We start from the raw sequence: 19,432 nt of genomic DNA, 5'->3' as shown, positions 1-19,432 counted from the left end.
GGTGGAGCCAAAAAGAATTTTCTATGGGTTCATTATTTTTCGGTACTTAGAATTCTAATAACCCAACAGAAGAATTCCCAAAATAGGTATTTATGAAAAAGGATTTCAACTTTTAAACACATTTTCTATACAATTCTAAAAATACGTATTATAAACTAGTCGGGGTGTAGGTTCTTAAACGAAACGACTAGTTTACGAAACCAATATAAACACGCCATGTGGCAATAAACTATCCGAAACGAGCACGTTCCATACTCCTTTAGTCACCATGAGTGTCATACCCCGACCAAAGGCGGATGCCGGGAAGTAACGTATTGATTGGACAGTAGCTCAAAAGACACTAATTAAAGCGACAATAATTATTTAACTTCATTAACATTAAACAAGTACACAAATTCAATAAGTAAATACATCATAAATTGTAATTTGAATAAATATCCTAAGGTCAACTAACTATCTTCGATCTTGAATATATCAAATACTTGAACCTGTAGCATGTATAAAAATAAAGTTTGTCAACACGAATGTTGGTGAGAATACATAAGTTTTAATTTTATATATGTATAGGTAAATCACAATTCATATGTAAATGATGAACATTTCAAAACTTATGAAAATGTAAGCAAATAAATAGATGTGGACCCGTTCCTATTGATACAAAATCAATGTACTTGGGTAAATGTATGATTATACTAGATGAGAATAGATGAGGATGAGATAACAACCACCAAACATAAAGAAAACACTTAGGCACATAAAGCATAATCATAAAGCATGCAATAATCATATATAAACATAAATTGAATTACGTTTTGAATAGATGAGGAAATAAAACATGCGTTAAGTTAATAAGGTATACATGCTACTGTAACATCCTAAAATTTTAATGTTGAATAAAGGAAGTTATGTTTAGTGATTTCGCGTGATTAATTAATATCGGGTAAGGAGCGGACCATGGACTTGGATTAATTGAGATGGGTTAAACGAGAATGGGCCTTAGATCCATGGGATTTCAGGGATATAAATATCCCCTAAACCCAAAAATATCTTCCATTTCCACCTATTCCAAAAACACTCCAAAACACACTACACCACAACTTCGCCGGCGGCCGGAACCGGGCAGATCCGAGGAGAGGAACGGGCAGATCCGAGAGAGAGAGAGAGCGATTAGTTGTGTTAACAAGTTAAACGAGATCCAAACAAGCTCAAAAAGGTATGATTCTTGATCTTTGAAGTTTAAAGATCTAAGTTTTATATTGTAGATACGACCGAAAATGGTCGGGAACGTAGTGGGTGATGTCGAACCATAGCAAGGGTGTTAAAATCGCCCAAAAATGCTGGACAGAAACCGAACAGCGGCTGATCTGGGCAACTTCGCCTTCAAAGCGATGAACTTCGCCTGCAAGCTAAGTTCGCCTGATGAACTTCGCCTGCAAGCTAAGTTCGTCTGATGGCAACTTCGCGGTAAAGTTAAGTTCGCCTAACTGGTAACTTCGCCTGAGGCCAAGTTCGCCTGATGACAACTTCGCCTGAAGCCAAGTTCGCCTGCTGGCAACTTCGCTGTAAAGCTAAGTTCGCCTAGCTGGTAACTTCGCCTAAAGCTAAGTTTGCCTAAGGTTTAACTTCGCCTGCAAGCTAAGTTCGCCTGATGGCAACTTCGCTGTAAATCTAAGTTCGCCTAGCTGGTAACTTCGCCTAAAGCTAAGTTCGCCTAAAGTTTAACTTCGCCTAAAGCCGAGTTCGATTAGGAAATAAATTAAAAGCGATAAGTAAAAGTAAGCTAATACTAGGCCACCAGATTAGATCAGGCGAGTATTGATACGTGTAACTTGTACAGTCAGCCGAGCTCAGTTAAAGAAGAGATTTACAGCTATCAGAAGAAAGAAGCAGAGTTCAGGTGAGTTTCTAGCCCCATTCCTTGTTATGTTTTCGGGGCTGTGTGCATACTCGATGTGTTGTTAATACATTTATCCTATGTGATAAGTGTATGTCATATGTGATATGTGTGATAGATATGAATGATTGTTTGTCGGTACGCGAACGATCTTCGGATATTGCGCGTACTGTCAGGTTAAAAATAAAGGTACGAATATTATATATCGAAGATGTATGAATATTTCAAATGAATACTTGTCGGGGCGTGAACGATCTTCGGATATTGCACGTAAAGACAAGGGTTATGGTTGTTAAATGAATGAGGTAAAGAATGCCTAGAGTGTTCTTATGTTATAATGTAAGTATGTGTATATAGGTACACGAATGGCATGTGAGTTCTACGTTCGACATAGTAAGTTAGGATGGCAAATCCCTCTAGCTTCTGTCGGACATAGACTCGGCTGGTGATGGCGTAGTTAAGGACTGCGAGCCTTATACGTGAAGTAGATGATATATGTAAACGTAGATAAGGACTGCGAACCTTATACGTAATGTAGATAGGCGTCAGCATAGGAAAGGACTGTGAACCTTATACGTGCTGTATTTGTAGCATAGGGGAGGACTGCGAACCTCGTACGTGCTATGAATTAGGTTTCAACATAGGAAAGGACTGCGAACCTTGTACGTGTTGTGGATGTATTTCAGCATAGGAAAGGACTGTGAACCTTATACGTGCTGATTTTGTAGCATAGGGGAGGACTGCGAACCTCGTACGTGCTATGAATTAGGTTGCAACATAGGGAAGGACTGCGAACCTTGTACGTGTTGTGGATGTATTTCAGCATAGGAAAGGACTGTGAACCTTATACGTGCTGATTTTGTAGCATAGGGGAGGACTGCGAACCTCGTACGTGCTATGAATTAGGTTGCAACATAGGGAAGGACTGCGAACCTTGTACGTGTTGTGGATGTACTATGGTATAGGGAAGGACCGCGATCCTTGTACGTACCATAAATGGTGAACATAGGTAAGGACTGCGAACCTTATACGTGTTCACGACCTTGAGTACAGGTATAGACGGGGAACTATGAACGTACTCTCGGTAGACTGAGGTTAGTGATTGTAGATATGTATGTATGTATGGTAGCAAGTATGTATGTAGAACAGAAGGGTAACTAGTGAAGTATGGATATGTATCTACGGATATGTGTGTATATGTATGTATTGTATGGCGTTCGATTAACTAGAACTCACTCAGCGTAGCTGACTTTTAGTATGCACGCAGGTGAGCTGATTATAGAGTTAGCATGAGGATGACACACGGCATGGATTGAACGGCTGGCATCTGGAGAAAGAAGTAAAGATGTTTTAAATATAAAGTTTTGTGTTATGGTATCAAAGAAAAGATTTAATGTTTTGTAACAAATGATTGATGTTTTATATTCAGCGAAAAGTTTTAATAAACTCTGATTTGAAGAACTGTGTTTATGAGTAAATCCGACGCTAAAGTAGGGTCACCGGGTTCGGGGCCTTACAAGTTGGTATCAGAGCAAAGTTCGAGAGATTTAAGCATCCTACATGCTTAGACTCGAATAGAGTATGGGATTTAAGTAAGAAAGGGAAGAAGATGCCAGTTCGATAATGCCATGTGTCGCTCAAGTAAGATCAGTAAAGGTAAAGTGTATGATTAAATGATATATGTTAATGAGAAAGGAAAGATATGTGAACGATAAGGATAGAAATAATTGATTGTTTGATTTGACTAACTGCTTAAGTAGAACCAGCACAAAGAGACTCATAAAGGGAAGTGTATAGGACACGGAAAGCAATGTGATCAGCTAGTCACAGCTGGCCACTGTTATTACTTGTTAGCCTTGCTATCCTTGTACTATATAGTTCCTTGAGTGATGATGTTTGTGTTTTCCCTTTTAGAATACTGATGGCTGGAGCTGGAGAATTTGTGGAAACTGGGGGTCGCACTGGACGTCGTGGCAGGCCTCGTCTTGTCCGGTAACCCTCGGTAGAAGAAGCTTCCCACACCGAAGATAAAGGAAGCGCAGCTGGAGGAGACCAGAACAACAACGAAGAGGTTCAACTTAGCCCTGCAGTTCAAGCAGCCATCGTTCAAGCTGTAGTTGCTGCTGTGAAGGACCTGAATCCCGAAAGATCTGCTGGAAGTCGTGAACGAGCTGCTGAAGGGGCGGGTGGTGATGGTAGGAAGGATGGGGAAGGAGAAAGAGAGGCCTCGAGTGAGGACAAGTCTGTGAAGGTCGATGACAGGAAAAGATGCCAAGGTGGGTGCAACTATAAGTCCTTCAAGGGATGCGACCCGCCAAAGCTGACTGGGTTGGGAGACGCAATCGCTACTCTCCAATGGATAACCGCTATGGACAAGGTTATCCGCATCCCGACCAAGCTGTGGGTTATGCTACTCAGTCATTTGAGGAAGAAGCTATGTATTGGTGGGAAGGTGTGGAGCAGAGAAAGACTAGGGATGAGATCAAGGCGTTGAGATGGGACGATCTGAAGGAGTTGGTGATGAAGAAGTTCTGCGCAGATGCCGAGGTTGAAAGGACGGAGATGAAGTTTCTGAATTTAAAGGCCGGTATGATGACGCATCGTGAGTATACTACTGAATTCAACCGACTATCTAGGTTGGTGCCTGATATGGTTGACACTGAGGTCAAAAGAATCAGATGTTATGTGAGGGGATTGCCACAAAAAGTCCGCATGTTTGTCAGGGAAAATAAACCTGCTACTTTTGACTCTGCTGTTGAACTTGCAGAAGTGGTTTATGCTGACCTGACTGAGAACGATGTGGTGGTGGGGGAAAAGAAGGAGAAGAAATGGGCTACCTCTGCTAAGCGGTCTGGCGAGGTGGTGATAACAACTGATGAGAGGAAGGCCAAGGTTGGGAACAAGGATGCGTGTAAGACGTGTGGGCGAGTGCACCCGGGGGAATGCAGGATTGGGACAGACAGGTGCTATCGATGCGGAAAGGGTGGGCATTACTCTCGAGACTGCCCTGATCGTCCAAAGTGCTACAAATGCGGAAAAGCTGACCACATGGCTAGGGATTGCAAGGAATCAGGGGCGGGAGGTGCGGAAAGATAAAGACTTGGGGAAACTACAGAGAGGAACGCTTGATGAAGGAATAATTGTTCATGCAATGGTTTTATTAAGTTACTTTTGCTTAAGGACTTGTTGTGTGTTAAGGTTTAAAACTTATGGTTATCAGTGACGTGTAATATTTTGGGTAGGTTATGAATGATTATTATGTTATGATGAAATGTTGTTTTAGACAATAGTGTTAAAAGTACTGATCGGAGCCCTTGGAAGGATGAGATGAGTCTTGGTACTTCGAGGGTCTCATGGACAAGCTACCTTAAATAGCTAAAACACATGACCACCATTCGATGGCTGCAAAGTCGGGAGTAAGAAGGATAACTCAGAAAGCGAAGGCGATTCAATAAAGTGTGTAAATATAAGAAGTTTTCCTTTTACATGGAATAAGTTTGGTTTCGGGGACGAAACCTCTTTAAGGAGGGGAGACTTGTAACATCCTAAAATTTTAATGTTGAATAAAGGAAGTTATGTTTAGTGATTTCGCGTGATTAATTAATATCGGGTAAGGAGCGGACCATGGACTTGGATTAATTGAGATGGGTTAAACGAGAATGGGCCTTAGATCCATGGGATTTCAGGGATATAAATATCCCCTAAACCCAAAAATATCTTCCATTTCCACCTATTCCAAACACACTCCAAAAACACACTACACCACAACTTCGCCGGCGGCCGGAACCGGGCAGATCCGAGGAGAGGAACGGGCAGATCCGAGAGAGAGAGAGAGCGATTAGTTGTGTTAACAAGTTAAACGAGATCCAAACAAGCTCAAAAAGATATGATTCTTGATATTTGAAGTTTAAAGATCTAAGTTTTATATTGTAGATACGACCGAAAATGGTCGGGAACGTAGTGGGTGATGTCGAACCATAGCAAGGGTGTTAAAATCGCCCAAAAATGCTGGACAGAAACCGAACAGCGGCTGATCTGGGCAACTTCGCCTTCAAAGCGATGAACTTCGCCTGCAAGCTAAGTTCGCCTGATGAACTTCGCCTGCAAGCTAAGTTCGCCTGATGGCAACTTCGCTGTAAAGTTAAGTTCGCCTAACTGGTAACTTCGCCTGAGGCCAAGTTCGCCTGATGACAACTTCGCCTGAAGCCAAGTTCGCCTGCTGGCAACTTCGCTGTAAAGCTAAGTTCGCCTAGCTGGTAACTTCGCCTAAAGCTAAGTTCGCCTAAGGTTTAACTTCGCCTGCAAGCTAAGTTCGCCTGATGGTAACTTCGCTGTAAATCTAAGTTCGCCTAGCTGGTAACTTCGCCTAAAGCTAAGTTCGCCTAAAGTTTAACTTCGCCTAAAGCCGAGTTCGATTAGGAAATAAATTAAAAGCGATAAGTAAAAGTAAGCTAATACTAGGCCACCAGATTAGATCAGGCGAGTATTGATACGTGTAACTTGTACAGTCAGCCGAGCTCAGTTAAAGAAGGGATTTACAGCTATCAGAAGAAAGAAGCAGAGTTCAGGTGAGTTTCTAGCCCCATTCCTTGTTATGTTTTCGGGGCTGTGTGCATACTCGATGTGTTATTAATACATTTATCCTAAGTGATAAGTGTATGTCATATGTGATATGTGTGATAGATATGAATGATTGTTTGTCGGTACGCGAACGATCTTCGGATATTGCGCGTACTGTAAGGTTAAAAATAAAGGTACGAATATTATATATCGAAGATGTATGAATATTTCAAATGAATACTTGTCGGGGCGTGAACGATCTTCGGATATTGCACGTAACGACAAGTGGTATGGTTGTTAAATGAATGAGGTAAAGAATGCCTAGAGTGTTCTTATGTTATAATGTAAGTATGTGTATATAGGTACACGAATGGCATGTGAGTTCTACGTTCGACATAGTAAGTTAGGATGGCGAATCCCTCTAGCTTCTGTCGGACATAGACTCGGCTGGTGATGGCGTAGTTAAGGACTGCGAGCCTTATACGTGAAGTAGATGATATATGTAAACGTAGATAAGGACTGCGAACCTTATGCGTAATGTAGATAGGCGTCAGCATAGGAAAGGACTGTGAACCTTATACGTGTTGTATTTGTAGCATAGGGGAGGACTGCGAACCTCGTACGTGCTATGAATTAGGTTGCAACATAGGGAAGGACTGCGAACCTTGTACGTGTTGTGGATGTATTTCAGCATAGGAAGGGACTGTGAACCTTATACGTGCTGATTTTGTAGCATAGGGGAGGACTGCGAACCTCGTACGTGCCATGAATTAGGTTGCAACATAAGGAAGGACTGCGAACCTTGTACGTGTTGTGGATGTATTTTAGCATAGGAAAGGACTGTGAACCTTATACGTGCTGATTTTGTAGCATAGGGGAGGACTGCGAACCTCGTACGTGCTATGAGTTAGGTTGCAACATAGGGAAGGACTGCGAACCTTATACGTGTTGTGGATGTACTATGGTATAGGGAAGGACCGCGATCCTTGTACGTACCATAAATGGTGAACATAGGTAAGGACTGCGAACCTTATACGTGTTCACGACCTTGAGTACAGGTATAGACGGTGAACTATGAACGTACTCTCGGTAGACTGAGGTTAGTGATTGTAGATATGTATGTATGTATGGTAGCAAGTATGTATGTAGAACAGAAGGGTAACTAGTGAAGTATGGATATGTATCTACGGATATGTGTGTATGTGTATGTATTGTATGGCGTTCGATTAACTAGAACTCACTCAGCGTAGCTGACTTTTAGTATGCACGCAGGTGAGCTGATTATAGAGTTAGCATGAGGATGACACACGGCATGGATTGAACGGCTGGAATCTGGAGAAAGAAGTAAAGATGTTTTAAATATAAAGTTTTGTGTTATGGTATCAAAGAAAAGATTTAATGTTTTGTAACAAATGATTGATGTTTTATATTCCACGAAAAGTTTTAATAAACTCTGATTTGAAGAACTGTGTTTATGAGTAAATCCGACGCTAAAGTAGGGTCACCGGGTTCGGGGCCTTACAGCTACCCCCAAAATATAAAAGATGGAAAAAGGGGTATGTAAACTCACCTTGACGAGTGAATTAACGAAGATGATATGATAAAATTTAGATAAAAGCGGTTGAGTTCCTCGGGATACGTCGACAAAAGTTCCTAGTTGTTAACAATATAAATTAATTATAACGAAATAATTACAATTACAAGACTTATGACGGATTTGGGATTTGGTAAAGCGTTAAATATATTTTATATTACTTTATAAAGTTGAATTGGAGACGTAACCGAAATTGTTCTTTTATGTTATTATTAATTTGTATTTATGATTGATAAATAAAATGAATATTAATTAATAAAATCAACATTAATATATATGTGTGTGTATTAACGGGAGAGTTAAAAGAAAATTTATTTTGGACATCTAAGGTGCTTTGATAAATGGGTAAGTTTAATTGAATCGTAGACGAGTATTTATAGTGTTTCTAGGTCCGATCAGTCCGCGTTATAGTCGAAGAGAATTAAACGAATTCGCGAAGGTTTGGTTGTCAATTACCCAAGCTTGCCATATAAATCATTAACGCGTTGGTCAGGAAACAAATAAACATGTCAATTCCTTGAATTACGGCTTGATTGAAGATTAGCAATGAAATGGGGTGGGGGCTGCGTGGGTGACGGGTTGGGGTAGAGGAGAAGAAAGGGAGTTTGTTTAATTAGTATAATTAGTCCTCGAGGTTTAGTAGTGAAAAAAAGGGGTAAAACTATACTTGAGGGGTTAAAATGCATATGCTTGATAGTTATATAAAAAAAATCATTAACGAACAAAATAAATTTGAATAAGCGCAACGAAAAAACATAATAAAATAAACAATAGAATATGAAACTAAAATTTAAAACGGGCCGAGTTTCGGATTCGAAAAATAACGAATGTTACGTTATTCACAACTTTTTGAGAATTTCGTCCCAATATTAAAGAAAACATAACATAAGGAAGAAAATTAAGAGTCAAGAATTTATTTTTTTTTTATCTTTATAACACAGATCCTCAAATGACCCGAGTAACGCTACAAACGGAAAATATGATAAGGACACTTATATATATAGGATGTACCAACGGCGTATCCAACGTACTCTTATCGCGTTGATATTTGTACCGTTTCCCAAAATCACCCTAAGTTCTGGGTTATGACACACAACCGTATTCACTATGAGCCCCATGCTAGGATTTTGATAATTACGCGTGCACTCATAATTATTTAGATCGTCGCATGATGCGCATAGTTTGTCCCATTGTGTAGGTTCGAAAACAAGGTAAAAGGAAACTTTTTTAAATCAAAATTTAAATGGAATTAATTGCTCAAGAGAATTGAAACTAAATAAATTTGTGAAACTTGATGATCATAAATAACTAGTAACAACTTTGCAAAATATACGAAATGGTTGAAGTTAATCATAACAAATAATAACAAGAAAATGAAATAAATAAATGGAAGAAACTTTGAAATTAAATGAATAATTCATACATTCAATGCATATGAGTACTTGAGATGACAACAAAATTCGCGAATAAGTATTCACATAGATAGGTTCACACAACAAACGAATCACATGATTAAAGAAATATAATAATAGATGAGGCTTGAAGTCAAGATTATAAAATCAGATGAGAAAAGAGTACCATGAGAATGAGGTGAGTTTTGGGTAAATTTCGGTAGTCATGCATTAAAATATCGAAATAAAATTTGTACATGACTCCTATTAGATAACTATGCACAACACATGTTCACAGTCCCAATTTCTAAAACAAAACGTTTGTAAGAAATCGGTCATAGGTAGTTCACGATACGAATATGGTACTATTAAATAACCATGCGCATCACTATGCACATAGTCCCGGTAAAAACTGGTCATAGACCACTTGAAATGTTATAATAAATTGCGTAACAATAATTAGTGCAATAAATGACATAATAGAAATAAATGAGAGATCGAATATAATTATAATAACCATGATTTCATTCGTAACAAAACTTGGCATTCAATTGAAGTTATTACATTAGGTTTAAAATAAAATAGAACTTGATAAAATAAATGTATCTTCTGTAGCATGTATTCTTGAAAGGTGGGGCTTAGACTTGGGCTTGGTTGAATTGGGCTTGGGTAAAATGGTTTGGATATACATGGGCTTGGTAAGCTTGATATTGAGTGGTTTGGGTTGGGTAAAATTGAATTTGGTTCATGTGTGCGAGTCTTGGGCATGCATTGCGGAAATGGCTAGCGTAACATTTCGGATTTTCAAACCCGTATTCGTTTGCGTATAACCCGACTCGAGAACATTTTAGACCTTAATATTAATAAAAATCAAATAATTATAAGTAAATAAGTTTCCTAGTGTTCACTTTAGGCCCTTGTATTCCAATCAATGTTCAAAACCAAATTATACTAAAACTAGTTCAAGTATGCTTATTTAACAAAGTATAGGGGCAGTTTGTGACAAAAATGAAACTCCACCCATTGTGGCCGGGGCGCTGCGCGACCACCAAGGGTGGTGGCCGCCACGAGGCGCTATGGCATCCCTGCACAGATCATTTAAGTTCTAGTTCGTTTCCTAACTCATTTATGGTATAAAATCGTTTATTTTAGGCATGTTTGAGTGAATTAAGGTCCAAGTAAACATCATATAAGTAAAATACAAGTCCTAAATCGTTTTCCTTTGCTTAAGATCAGATCTTTATGAATAAATTGATGATTATTTCCTTTAAACCATATTTACTTGCCTAAACGGGCCAAAAGCCCATAATTAGTTCGTTTTATATTTTTCTATATAAACAAGACATAACCATCTGCTGTAAACTTTAATAAAACCCGAAGGAACATCCTCCAGCCGTCCCTTACCTCTGTTCATTCTCCAACCCTTCGGTTTTTTTGCATATACGTTAAAGATTCAAGACTTGTTCGTTGACTTTGCAAACTTAAGGACCTTTGACTTCCGTTTCTTATCATTCCTTTCACTTTCCGGGTAAGTTGTAAACTGTAAAATCGTTCAAACATATTCTCTAGTCAATAACCTTCAATCAATTTTGATGATTGAAGGGTGTTGACTGGTCGATTCGCTTAAAACCTGCTAAAGGGTAAAACAGTCAACAAGTTTGACTTTGCGTTTTCTCATGCTTCTGGTCGGATTCAACATTCGGTCCAGAAGAATTTTATTTTCAAAACGTAATTTTAAGGCTACTGCCCAAAACCCGACTGCCAACTCGCTTTAACATTTAATTCAACATAACTAGAGTTCTACTCATCCGTTTGGATTAATTCCAGCGGCATTAAGTTCGTTTTTATTTATAGTATCATATCACAAATTTTCAGGTTCTGATTCGTTATCTCGTTTGACACGTATTGGACGACTCGTTTATTCGTTAACTCAATTATCGTGTTTATTAATCACTTGCTTTTAATCTAAGGTGAGTTTGATCATTCCCCTTTTTATATATTGTTTTCAAATGCTTTGGGGTCGTATGCGTACTTACTCATATTTTCTATTCTACATATATACTCAAAAATCCTAAACATAATTATTATGTGAATATCAGTTGAATGCTATTTGCTAATTGCTACATGTTTAATTGTTTACTTGATAACGTTCGGAGAGGTCCAACATATACCCTTGTAGAGGGTTCTCATTAGTATGATCATACGACCGTCTTAGTAACCGAAGCCCGATTCGCTTGGCGAAGGTAAACCGACAATCTAGTCACTGTAATCAATTCCCGATTCGCTTGGCAACGATTCATTAGCACACGAGTACAACTTGGTTTTGGTTTGTTAAGGTTTGATTGATTATTACCACATAGATTGGTTTGCGCATTTAACACTTATCATTTATTATTTATTTATTATATAACTATTTGTTGTGCCAAAATTGGTGATCATCTCATTCAACATGTTTGTTGACAAAACTCAATTTTCTACACATATGCAAGTTGCTTGAAGTTGAAGTATGGACACTTAGAAAGACCTTAGGATTATAATGAAGACATACATGGATTTAGACTTGTTGTATTTATTTATTTATTTGAATTGTTTGGTTGTATTTGATTATTGTGTGTATTATTTGAACAAAATAATTAATTAGATATTGTCATTTATATTTATGATAGTATTTTCGAGCTGTGAGCAATCGGATCACGCCCCGGCATTTCCGCCTTAGGTTGGGGTGTGACAGCTAGGATCTCCACAACAAGCTCTAATAGTTGATAGTGTTTGAGTAAACGGTTGAGCATAAGGTAGAGCTTGGGGTTGGGTAAGAGGTGAGGTAAATCGTTGAATCATAGGTTGGTTGAGTTCACGACATGTGGTAAAGAGGTGACTAAAACGACCGCAATGAGTGCATTGACGACACTTGAGGTGAATGATGGAATTTACACGTATCACATAAAGGGTGGGGTCCTGCGTAGGGCTTCTTGGTGGTTGGGCTTGTTGGGCCAAGACATAGTTTTGGGAATTTGACTTTCTGTTGTTGTTGCGGTAATGGGGTGAGTTGTTATTGTGTTTGGAGGATTCGGGCTTAGATGATTCGGTCTTGGACTCTTTGGCAGGCTCGGATGCGGGCTTATCATTGGGCTCTTTGGATTTCTTCCGCGTCAAGGTCCCAGCCTTAACGTGGTTCTCGGTGAGGGTGCCGGTTAGGGTAATGGCATCATGAAGATCCTTCGGGTCACGACTTAGAACAGAATCTTGGATTTGCATTGGCAAACCCATGATGTACTTGTCAATGGCACGCTCCAAGGGAGTGACCATGTGCGGGATGAGGAGGTTCAATTCTTGGAACCGGTCGTTGTAGGACACATTGTCACCACCTTCTTGTCTTAAATTTCAAAACTCTTCTTCCAACTTTTGGAGCTCATATTTTAGACAAAATTCATTGAGCATGAGTTTCTTAAGGTCGTCCCATGGCAAGGTTATGGCAACCTCAGCCCCAAGGGCTTTCTTTTTGCTATTCCACCAAGTAAGGGCACTCCATTTGAAAACGTTTGAGGCGTATGTGGTCTTCTTTTCTTCCGGGCACGCACAACGGATGAACACACTTTCCACGTGCTCAAACCATTGGAGGAGGGTGGTAGCACCCTCGGTCCTAAAGTAGTCGGTCGGGTTAGCATTCTTAAATTGCTTGAATGAGCAAACAACTGGGTTTGGGTTTACGGAAGTATTCACGGTTTGGAGTTGAGAGATGAGTATTGGGAGGGCTTCTACGATTCCCTTCGTAATGCGGGACGACAGGCTGCGGCCAGAGTTGCCAGTGCGACAGTTACAGTTGATGGGGCGGGAGGAAGACATGCTACAAGGACGAAATTTTGAAAAAATTATTAGCTTTTGGGATAAATTGCAAAATTTCAAGTTTTTTTCTGAAAATTCATGAAGGTACAAAAATGAAATTTTTATTAGCCTTAACTTGAAGTATTGATAAAATTGATAATTAAATGAAATAGTAAAATTTAAACGGTGGATTGAGATGTACATGAAAATAATCGTTCATAACAAAATCAAAAATTTAAGCAAAAAAAAAAAAGTTCATCGTTGAAATATCCATGTATCACCATGGCTTAATTTTCCAACAAAATATTTAAAATTGATTGAAATCAAGATAAGGGTGTTAAGATGAATGGTTGGAGTATCCATGTATCACCATGGCTTTCCCACCAATTCTTTCAACTAAAATATTATAAGGAAGAACCGAGTTTAGCCACGTATTACCTTGAATTCGGTTATGATTTAAGGATGTTATCGCACATAACCACGATTGATACAATGAGGGTAGTAGATTCGTGAACGTTTGGTGTAATATGCTTTGGCTTAACAAGTTTCAAACTCACACCTCACCCTCTAGGAAGGCAACCAGGTCTCGCGGCTGATCAAGATTTATGCGCATTGCAATTCCTTAGGCTCGCAAGCCTTGGTGTCAAGGGATCGGTGTGCAGGTGTGTCCCCCTTACAGTTACTACGTATCCATTACACGAATCATCCTCAAGGAGAGGGGAGTAAAAATGGTGGGAATTCTGAAGGAATTTCCCAATTTTAAAATAATAACTAGGGTTTTGAAAATAATTTTGAGAGTGAGGCATAGCCTCGGAATTGTGTGTGCTTTATGTACAAGAGTAATATAAAATCATTAAATAATATTTAAGCTACTGCAATCAATCATGAATCATATAAATTAGGGTTCAAACACGTAAAGGCATATCACGTATAGGGACCCTAAACATGCTACTAGGTCGTTATATCTAACCACTTATCTTATAGCCTTCGGCTCTGATACCAATCTGTCACACCCCGACCAAAGGCGGAACATGCCGAGGCGTAACGTATTGATTGGACAATAGCTCAAAAGATACTAATTAGAGTGACAATAATTATTTAACTTCATTAACACTAAACAAGTACACAAATTCAATAAGTAAATACATCATAACTTGTAATTTAAACAAATATCCTAAGGTCAACTAACTATCTTCGATCTTGAATATATCAAATACTTGAACCTGTAGCATGTATAAAAATAGAGTTTGTCAATACGAATGTTGGTGAGAATATATAAGTTTTAGTTATATATATATATGTATAGGTAAATCACAATTCATATGTAAATGATCAGCATTACAAAACTTATGAAAATGTAAGCAAATAAATAGATGTTGACCATTCCTATGGTTACAAAATCAATGTACTTGGGTAAATGTATAATCATACTAGATGAGAATAGATGAGGATGAGATACCAACCACCAAACATAAAGAAAACACTTAGGCGCATAGAGCATAATTATAAAGCATGCAATAATCACACATAAACATAAATTAAATTGTGTTTTGAATAGATGAGGAAATAAAACATGAGTTAAGTGAATAAGGTATACATGCTACCCCCAAAATATAAAAGATGGAAAAAGGGGTATGTAAACTTACCTTGACAAGTGAATTAACGAAGATGAGATGACGATAAAATTTAGATAAAAGTGGTTGAGTTCCTCGGGATACGTCGACAAAAGTTCCTAGTTGTTAACAATATAAATTAATTATAACGAAATAATTACAACTACAAGACTTATGACGGATTTGGGATTTGATAAAGCGTTAAATATATTTTATATTATTTTATAAAGTTGAATTAGAGACGTAACTGAAATTGTTCTTTTATGTTATTATTAATTTGTATTTATGATTGATAAATAAAAAGAATATTAATTAATTAATAAAATCAACATTAATATATATCAACATTAATATATGTGTGTGTTAACGGGAGAGTTAAAAGAAAATTTATTTTGGACATCTAAGGTAGTTTGATAAGTGGGTAAGTTTAATTGAATCGTAAACGAGTATTTATAGTGTTTCTAGGTCTGATCAATCCGCGTTATAGTCGAAGAGAATTAAACGAATTCGTTAAGGTTTGGTTGTCAATTACCCAAGCTTACCATATAGATCATTAACGCGTTGGTCAAGAAACAAATAAACATGTCAATTCCTTGAATTACGGCTTAATTGAAGATTAGCAATGAAATGGGGTGGGGGCTACGTAGACGGGTTGGGGTAGGGGAAAAGAAAGGGAGTTTGTTTAATTGGCATAATTAGTCCTCGAGGTTTAGTTGTGAAAAAAATGGGTAAAACTATACTTGAGGGGTTAAAATGCATATGCTTGATAGTTATATAAAAAAAATCACTAACGAATAAAATAGATTTGAATACGCACAACGAAAAAACATAATAAAATAAACAATAGAATATGAAACTAAAATTTAAAACGGGCCGAGTTTCGGATTCGAAAAATAACGAATGTTACAATGAGCATGTTTCATGCATGCCTCGTTTACAACGCCCGCAACTACCGTATAAGTGTTTTAATCGCGACATGTAGTTTGGCACATGAAATACATCGGCACGAGTAATTTTACAAAAAAAAAAAAAAACTAACTTAATGTTATGCCAAAATAGTTAAGACGAGTTGACTAGTAACAAAAATATTGTAATGAGTAGATTAGACAATTAAAATAAGGGGCCGAGTAAAGTAACCAAAGCACCGACTATTGGGAGTAAATTTTAAAACAAATAAACAAGTACGACTGGTTTAACATGTAACATAACCGAAACGAGAATGGCCATCTTCTAGAATTTATATACCTAGGCCGAGCCGAATAAAATGAGCCATATGATCTAACAAGTAACGAAATATATAAAGCTAATAACCTAAATTTATCAAGGGAAAAGTGAATATGGGGCTGTTATGTAAGGCCCCGAACCCGGTAGCCCTACTTTAGCGTCGGATTTACTCATAAACACAGTTCTGTAAATCAGAGTTTATTAAAAATTTTCACGGAATATAAAACATCAATCATTTGTTGCAAAACATTAGATCTTTTCTTTGATACCATAACAGAAACTTTATATTTAAAACATCTTTTCTTCTTTCTTCAGATGCCAGCCGTTCAATCCAGGCCATGTGCCATCCTCATGCTAACTCTATAATCAGCTCACCTGCGTGCATACTAAAAGTCAGCTACGCTGAGTGAGTTCTAGTTAATCAAGCAACTTATCATACAACCACTACATGCATCATATACGTGTCCGAAGACACTTAACCCACTGTCTAACCCGCTACTTCTCAACCACTTAATTATCCCTACAGCTTAGCCAATTAATTACTCCTACAGCTTAACCATTGATGCCACTTATGCCACTTTATGCCACTTATGCCACTTTATGCCACTTGTGCCACTTTGTGCCACTTATGCCACTTTATGCCACTTATGCCACTTGTGCCACTTTATGCCACTTATGCCACTTTATGCCACATATGCCACTTGTGCCACTTTAATAACGAAGACACGCATAGACTCACTCTACCACGTGCTCACGTTATGCCCCTAACTCTATTACTAGACCCCTATCCACTTCTATCACACTATACTTCTACTTGTCTATAACCCACTTCCTATCCGCACATTATTTACATACTAAGCAAGTAACATCAACAATCATACACACATAATAACGATGGCACGTACAGGCTTTCCCTATCACGCGCTCACGTTATGCCACTAACACCCTTACTAGACTCTTGCCACTTCTAACACACTCTACCTCTACCTGCCTATATCACACTTCATATCAGTTCAGTATTTTCGTAATAAACAAGTCACATCATAACATTCATACACACTATCAACCACTTGGAAGTTACTATCCTTGGCGATACGTGCAATATCCGAAGATCGTTCACGTACCGACAAGCATTATAAAATATATACCTCATATAACATCTATAGCATACACTTACCACTTAAGGTAAGTGTATTCACACTTCACATCGAGTATGCACACAGCCCCGAAAACATAGCAAGGAAATGGGGCTAGAAACTCACCTGAACTCTGCTTCCTCCTCTGATAGTTGTAAATCCCTTCTTTAATTGTGCTCGGCTGACTGTATAAGTTACACGTATCAATACTCGCCTGATCTAATCTGGTGGCCTAGTATTAGCTTACTTTTACTTATCGTTTTAATCTATTCTCTAATCGAACTTGACTTTAGGCGAAGTTAAACCTTAGGCGAACTTAGCTTTAGGCGAAGTTAAACCTTAGGCGAACTTAGCTTTAGGCGAAGTTGTCATCAGGCGAACTTGGCTTTAGGCGAAGTTGTCATCAGGCGAACTTGGCTTTAGGCGAAGTTGTCATCAGGCGAACTTAGCTTGCAGGCGAAGTTCATCAGGCGAACTTAGCTTGCAGGCGAAGTTGTCGTCTGCAGCTACTGTTCGTTCTTAAATCCTTCGTTTCTTAACCAAATAACTCGATTTAGGTATCCACGGAATCGTCTGACCAGCGCCTACAAACCCCAACCATCAAATCGACCTAACATCGATGTTTAAAGGGTGCGATTTCGGCATATAGGTTACGGGTTCTTTTTATCAATCGATTAACCCATCAAATCATAACCATTTTCAGTAAGATTAGCTTTGTTGGATTCGTTTTTACCATACAAACTCAGATCTATCATTTCTCAAATCAAACCGAACCTATACGAACGATTTCTAACTATAAACGTACCTTGAACGAGTCGAACTACGAACACGGTTAAGCCTTGATGTTGTTTTGGTCCGTCACGGCGTTCCAGCACCAACAAGCTCGGGTTTTCGCCTTCGGATCTTGGTTCGGGTCGTGTGTGTTTTGGTGGTGTATGGAAATGAGGAATGGTGGTTAATGGTATTTATATTTAGGGATCATGGGCTTAAGCCCATGGACTCTCCTTCCTTCTTTCATAACTCAGGTCCATAACCCATATCCATTACCCAACACTAGCCCGACCCATACCAACTCCTACTCTATTTATTTATTTCCCGATAACCCGAGTAAACTTTCCCTCTATTATTAAGTAATATAATTAATATCATTTTGGAAATTTCGGGATGTTACAAGTCTTCCCCCCTTAAAGAGGTTTCGTCCCCGAAACCTAACTTATTCCCTATAAAAGGAAAACTTCTTATATTTACACTCTTTATTGAATCGCCTTTGCTTTCTGGGTTATCCCTCTTACTCCTGACTTGTAGTCATCGAGCGGTGATCATGTGTTTTAGCTATTACGGTAGCTTGTCCATGAAGCCCTCGTTGTACCAAGTCTCATATCGCCTTCCCGAGGAACCTTGTTTTATATAATAACGCTAACTCCTAAGGCGACGCTTTACCATCACACAACTATTTATCATAACCAACATGCATTCAAGATAAATTCATAGATCGTTCATACAAAAGCACAAGAAGTCACAAGTACTTCATAACATAAAAGGAAATCATTCAAGCTTGCTAAACAAACATAGGTTCAACTGTAACATAAAACACTCTTTAACTACTAAACATAAAACAACTGTGACATGCCACTTATTCTCCTGCAACCTCCTCAGCAGCTAATAGACCATCCTTTCACGCGTTTCCTCTTCCTTCCCCCACTGCCACGGCTTCTCCACACTCCCTAGCTATGTGACCTGACTTACCACACTTGTAACACTTCTGGTCCTCGGTGCATTCACGGGAGATGTGCCCCTTCCTCCCACATCGGTAGCACTGAATTGGACCAGCCTTGCATTCCCCCAAGTGCATCTTCCCGCACACCTTACATGCTTCCCTTCCTGCCATCTTCTGTGTCTTTCTCCCTGCACGCTCCACGACATCCCCAGCTCTTTTAGTTCCTTTCCCTTTTTCCTCATCTTCCACTTCCACATCATCCGCCGCCAGATCATCATAGACCATCTCCGCCAACTCGACCGCAGACTCAAAGGTAACAGGTTTGTTGGCCCTGACCAACATGCGGACCTTCTGGGGAAGTCCTCTAACGTAGCACTTGATCCGTTTCGCCTCGGTGTTCACCATGTCAGGAACCAGCCTAGACATGCGGTTGAATTCAGTGGTGTACTCACGATGTGTCATCTTGTCCGCCTTTAGATTC

Source organism: Bidens hawaiensis, unplaced genomic scaffold, assembly GCF_021521415.1.
Source record: "Bidens hawaiensis isolate Kalapana, Puna unplaced genomic scaffold, B.hawaiensis_p1.1 tig00028820_1, whole genome shotgun sequence".
Taxonomy (NCBI): Eukaryota; Viridiplantae; Streptophyta; class Magnoliopsida; order Asterales; family Asteraceae; genus Bidens; species Bidens hawaiensis.
The sequence above is the reverse complement of the archived record's forward strand: the minus strand, read 5'-3'. Positions refer to the sequence as shown.